This window comes from Rhinopithecus bieti, unplaced genomic scaffold (assembly GCF_001698545.2).
Source record: "Rhinopithecus bieti isolate Rb0 unplaced genomic scaffold, ASM169854v2 scaffold_21542, whole genome shotgun sequence".
Lineage (NCBI taxonomy): Eukaryota > Metazoa > Chordata > Mammalia > Primates > Cercopithecidae > Rhinopithecus > Rhinopithecus bieti.
Window position 1 is genome coordinate 244,101 of NW_016810483.1, and position 6,866 is coordinate 250,966.

Genomic DNA, 6,866 nt, shown 5'->3' on the forward strand with positions numbered 1-6,866 from the left:
CTCACAGCGAATACGGAAGTGCTGAAAAGCCCACCATGTGTCCGCAAACCAGGAACCTTAAGGTAGCTGAAGGAGAAAACCGGCGTATCACAGATACCAGGTGTGCGAGCTACTCTGCAGTGCTCTTCCCTTCTAATCTTGCAAAGACATTGCGTCCCTCAAGGAAGTACACCGTTCCTGTCGATACGTGGAGTGACCAGAACAAGCTCCTATTCCACCTCCCTGTTCCAAAGACCCATATAGCATACTATCCTCAGATACAGAATGTGTCTGATGTTACACTGATAAAAACCAGATACTACACTTGCTTTTAGATAAAAGGCCGAGAAGTGATACTGCTGCTTTCGCCCCACCTCCGTTACCGTCCCACTCTCATCCACATTCAAGTCGCGGTGAGAGCCCCAGCCTCGCTCCTTGCCTCATTCCCTTTGTCTCGTCCACACCACTATTGATGCCATTACACACTCGGGCTGAGTTCTTATTCTCCACGTGTAAAAGGGAAATCTTACACTCGTGCTTGTTCCGGCGTTCCCGGGCTTTCATTTCAAATTTGCATGCCCCGCGCTTTCCCAGAGGGCGTGGCTCCAGGGTTGACTCCGCCCCCGGGGCCGCCTCCTGATGGGGAGCCGGGGCTCCACGGGGGGCGACTTCCTTGTTTGTATGAACGGAGAGAAAAGAGAAAACTGAAAGAGACTGAGGGCTAAAGCGAGAGGGGTCTGTGGAACAGATCTCTCGGCGGAGAGCGGTCAACGCCAACATGATCATTTTTAAGAAAACTAAGATAAGTGCTTTGGAAAGATAATTTGCTAACAAAATTTGCTGTTAAATGGCTTTGAAGTGCTTTTAGGTTCATTCTCCTTCGGCGGACACTGTTGACTCCACACCTTTTTCCCACCCTTTTCTTCCTGATCTGCTTCTGCTATAGATGCTGGAAAGCTAAGTGCATGAATCCCCAAGCTGTCTTCGTGACTGGATATGTCTATGACCCACTTCTGACTAAAGAGTAGCTAAAAATCTGATGGGGAAGGGGCAGTCTGATAAAAATTGCTTTCCTGATATAGTGGACAGATGTACTTCAGCTTTTTCCTGCCTTGAATATAGATGTAATACCCAGAGGTGCAGCAACCATTTTGTGATCATGAGGCTGCAAGCCAACATTGAAGACTAATAGAATGGAAAGAGAGACAATGCTTGGGTCTTTTGTGGAATCACGGAGTCACAGTATTGATGTTGGAATGTCTCCCTTTAGACTATTTGATGCCCTCGGCCGGGCGCGGTGGCTCACACCTGTAATGTTCCTAACTCCTCTAAAGATGTTTCTTGGGGCTGGGCGAAGTGGCTCACGCCTGTAATCCCAACACTTTGGAAGGCTGAGGAGGGCAGATCACTTGGGATCAGGAGTTCAAGACCATCCTGGCCAACATGGTGAAACCCCATTTCTACTAAAAATACAAAAATCAGTCGGATGTCATGGAGGGCGCCTGTAATCCCAGCTACTCGGGAGGCTGAGGCAGGAGAATCGCTTGATACCGGAAGGCGGAGGCTGCAGTGAGCTAAGATCGTGCCTCTGCACTCCAGCCTGCATGACAGAGCACGACACTCTGTTTAAAAAAAGAAGGTTTATTGGGATTACCTCCCAAATAAACTATTTAGAGGCCATTCTGCATCACAGGATCTATTTATGAGAAATACTAAGTTAAGACAAAGCATATTAACAACAGTCACTTCCATTGATTGAGGCTTTAAATATGGGCCTTGAACTTCAACTTGAGAAATGGTGTGCCAGGCAGCTCACATGCATTATCTCACTCACTTTTACAATTCCACAAGGGAGCAGCTATGTTATTATCGTCAGGTAAAAAGTTGAGGTTGTCTAGGTGCAGTGGCTCATGCTTGTAATTCTAGCACTTTGGGAGGATGAGGCAGATGGATCACTTGAGCTGAGGAGTTTGAGACCAGCCTGGGCAACATGGCAAAAAACCGTCTCTACAAAAAAGTATAAAAACTAGCCAGAAGTGGTGGTATATGTCTATGGTCCCAGCTACTTGGGAGGCTGAAGTAGGAAGATCACTTGAATCTGGAAAGCAGAGGTTGTAGTGAGCCATGATCACATTACTGTGCTTCAGCCTGGGTAACAGAACAACAACAACAAAGTTGAGGATCAGAGAGGTTAAGTAATTTGTTCAACTACACACAGCTAAAAAATGGCAGACATCAACGGATGAATGGCTAGGATAAACAAATCGTTTATCCACACACACACACACGCACATTCACACGCACACAGGAATATTATTAAAGTCTTAAAGGAATGAAGTACTGATACATGCTACAAAATGGCTGAACCTCAAGAACATCATGCTAAGTGAAAAACCCAACACAAGAGGCCACATGTTGTACAATTACGTTTATATGAAATATCCAGACAGATGAATCAATGAACACAGAACTGAAATAGGCAGTTGCCAGGGGCTGGGGGAGGGAGGGAATGGGGAGAACGTGCTTGATGAATGAGTTCACTTTGGGGTGATGGAAATGTTTTGGAACTGAGTAGAGGTTGTGCTTACAAACCATTGTGAGTACACTCAATGCCACTGAATTGTTCACTTTAAAATGGTTAACTTTATGATATGTGAACTTCCTGCTCACTAATTTTTTTATGGCAGAGCTGGAAGTTGAAGCTAGGTGACTCTAACCAAGAAACTCTGATGTCAGTGATTCCCCAAAGTGCAACCCCAGACAGCAGTGCAGCATCACTTGGGAAGCTGCTAGAAATTCTCATTATTAGGCCTCACCTCAGCTCTACAGAATCAGAAGCTCTGGAGGTGGGGCTTAGCCATCAGTGTTTTCACAGACCCCCCAAGTGACTCAGATGAGCTGAAGTCTGAGGAGAACCGCCCAGAAATCAACATGAGTCTTATTCTCCATCACACTCAGCCAATCTCAACCCATACATTTCATGTGGAAATAAAGTATTTGTGGTTTCCTTGATATTAGGACTTCAAGGGCTCATGTGGGTGTGAGTTTGTGTGTGTTGAACTCATCACACACACCCAAGTTTAGCAGCCAAGGTGGGATCAGGATGCCCTTTCTTTCAAGGTGTATGGACGCCCCCCAAAGCACAGTGCAGAGAGCTGGGCTGGATCACCTTGGCAGGGGAGAGGCCTTGGCAGGCCTGATGCATCCATCTTCACCTGACTGTCAGGAGGCCTGGGTGGGGCGGTGCGCCTGTTCACCAGACCAGCTGAGCCCAAACCGGCAAATGTTTCCCCGTGATAAAACAGGAGGAGATTCAGGGGCCATGCCAAAAATAAATCTCCTAAATATCCCCAGGCTCCACTGCCTTCCAAATCTGTCCCTTTTTCAGTACCCAGTGAATTTACTAACAAAAGCAGTTAGGTAGAGAATTGAAATTATGTTCATTTTTATACTGGGTTTAGAGCTTTAGTTCAATTCCAGGGACAAAACTCTTGAAAGTAGCGGCTCATTTTAAAAACAAATTCCAATGAAACAGCCAAAATACCCCAACCTAGCACATGGGATTCCCTTTTCAGTCCCTTTCAGGAACTAATGGGGCATTAGTTCCTGAAGATGTTACTAGGAATGTCTGGAAAAAGGGCGTGGTGGACAATTGAACTTGAGAAATGGTGTTTCCTCTACCCACCTTCTGGAGAGTCACAGTGCACATTCGCATATTAAAGGCTCTGAGAGATCCTGCAGCACAAAACCCTGCTTCACTGTGTCCAACTCAGGCTGTCACAAACTCCAAACTTACTTAAGAGGCAGCAGAGCCCAGCAGTTAAATGCGAGCTCTGGAACCAGCATCTGGGTTCGTAACCTGACTCAGCCCCTGGCTGTGTGACTGCAGGGAAGTTAGTCACCCTCTCTGTACTTCAGTTTCCTCATTGATAGATGAAGATGAAAACTGACCAAGTTCAGAGGGACCTTATGAGGACAGCTGAGTTAACGCAGATATAGCAAATACAAGGCCTTACACCACTTAGCACATATTCAATCCATGTTAGATGTGTGTTACATTTTTAAAAATCACTTAATCGGGATGGGGCGCAGTGGCTCATGCCTGTAATCCCAGCACTTTGGCCTATAAATCCCAGCACTCTGGGAGACCGAGGCAGGCGGATCATGAAGTCAGGAGTTCAAGACCAGCCTGGCCAATATAGTGAAACCCCGTCTCTACTAAAAATACAAAAATTAGCCAGGTGTGGTGGTGCATGCCTGTAGTCCCAGCTACTCGGGAGGCTGAGGCAGGAGAACCGCTTGAACCCAGGAGGTGGAGGTTGCAGTGAGCCGAGACTGCACCACTGCACTCCAGCTCGGGCGACAGAGTGAGACTTCGCCTCAAAAAAAAAAAAAAATTACGTATCGGTTTAATACAACATCTTGCCGAGCCTAGTCCACGGAGCACATTTTTGGAAATGTAAGAAATACGATCTTACGTTTGTCTGAAACACAAATAAAAGGACAATGGGCTGTTCCTATTAAAAGGAAAAAGTTTAGAACCAACTGTTCTTTTTAAAGCCTAACTAGATACTGACTGAGCAGCAAGTGTGGATTCATCATTCTGCTGGGAGCTCTCTACCTATATGCCTGCTCTTCCGTTTTTCCCTAGATTTCCCCTGGATATAGATTCCTTTTGGAATGGTCTCCAAATATGTAGATAGAAACAACAGAGAGGGGCCGGGCACGGTGGCTCATGCCTGTAATCCCAGCACTTTAGGAGGCCGAGGCGGGCACATCACTTGAGGTCAGGAGTTCGAGACCAGCCTGGTCAACATGGCAAAATCCCATCTCTACTAAAAATACAAAAATTAGCTGGGCGTGGTGGTGTGCACCTGTAATCCCAGCTATTGGGGAAGCTGAGGCAGCAGAATTGCTTAAACCTGGGAGGCAGAGGTTGCAGTGAGCCGAGATTGCACTACTGCACTCCAGCCTGGGTGACAGACCAAGACTCTGTCTCCAAAAATAAAATAAAATAGGCCAGGCATGGTGGCTCACACCTGTAATCCCAGCACTTTGAGAGGCCAAGGCAGGTGAATCACCTGAGGTTGGGAGTTCAACACCAGCCTGGCCCACGAAACCCCATCTCTACTAAAAATACAAAAATATAGCTGGGCATAGTGGCGAGGGCCTGTAATCCCAGCTACTCAGGAGGCTGAGGCAGGAGCATCACTTGAACCTGGGAGGTGGAGGTTGCAGTGAGCCAAGATCACACCAGTGCACTTCAGCCTGGGTGACAGAGCAAGACTCCATCTCAAATAAACAAATAATAAAATAAAATAAAATAAACAGGGGAAAAGACGTGTTAGTGGTTTTTCCCAATTCTGCCATCTAAGAAAAATGAGTAATTAGCTGGGCGTGGTGGCAGGTGCCTATAGTCCCAGCTACTCGGGAGGCTGAGGCAGGAGAATGGCATGAACCCAGGAGGTGGAGCTTGCAGTGAGCTGAGATTGCACCACTGCACTCCAGCCTGGACTACAGAGGGAGACTCTGTCTCAAAAAAAAAAAAAAGAAAAGAAAAATGAGTAATGCTGACTAGGATCTTAAGAGATTCATCAATGTCTTTGAATGAATTCAAAACATACTTATTGAACTTTTATTATGTGCTAGGCACCATCCTAGGACTGGGATTATGGTAGGGAGCAAAACAGATGATGCCCGGCTTACATGGAACTGTCAAAATGATTGACTCTGGGCTCTACATTAGCCAGAGAGAGATAGGCGGATGGTTGTGTGAATATTCATTATTAAATGCTTATTATGCACTGGTCTTGTGTTAAGCATTTTATGTGTATTATCTTATTGAGTCTTCACAATAACCCTAGGCAGGCATGACTATCTCCACCTAATAGATATGAATTGAGATTCAGAGAGTTAAAGCCTTTTGCCCAAAGTCACACAGCTGGTGGAAAACAGTGCTGGAACAGGATTGATTGACTTTAGATAGTTTGACTCCAGAGCCACATTCCACCACACCACAGCTTTCAAGAAAAAAGAAGATATGGAAATGTCTTGCCTTCACTTCTTTCCTTTTTCTGCTTTAGTGTCTTGATTCCAAAAAAAGCAAAGATATAATAGGGATAATTTAACATCCTCTGGATTATTTTACATTCTTGCAATGATCCTGCATTGCTGGAAAAAAAATATTTTTGGTTTTTTCCTCAAAGGAGGAATAAAGCTAGTTGTAAAAATGCAGGCCAGGCCAGGTGCAGTGGCACACACCTATAATCCCAGCACTTTGGCGGCTGGATCACTTGAGGTCAGGAGTTCAGGACCACCCTGGCCAACATGGTGAAACCCCATCACTCCTACAGTCACAAAAATTAGCCGGGCATGGTGGCAGGCACCTGTAATCCCAGCTACTCGGGAGGCTGAAGTGGGAGGATTTGCTTGAGCTCGGGAGGCTGAGGCTGCAGTGAGCTGAGACTGTGTCATTGCACTCCAGCCTGGGCAACAGAGTGAGACTCCATATCAACAAAAAAAAAAAAAAATGCAGACCATCTAGAAAGGCATTCGTGTCATTCACTCAGTAAAGCTCTGGACTGCTGTTTGGTGGCACATAGAGCAGATACAGAAGAGGCACACCGGCATTGTCCCTGCCTTCTTGGAACTGAGAATTGAGCAGGGGAGAAGGACTAGGCATTTCCTCTCAATGGGGTCAGGGACCTCCAGGAGAGACATTTGGGGCTGGGAGAGTCTGGCCTTGGGGAGTCAGGGCAGGTTCTCTAAAGAAGTGAAGACTGAGCTGATAAAAGGAGAGGCAGCCAGGTGCGGTGGCTCACGCCTATAATCCCAGCACTATGGGAGGCTGAGGCAGGCGGATCACGAGGTCAGGAGTTCGAGACCAG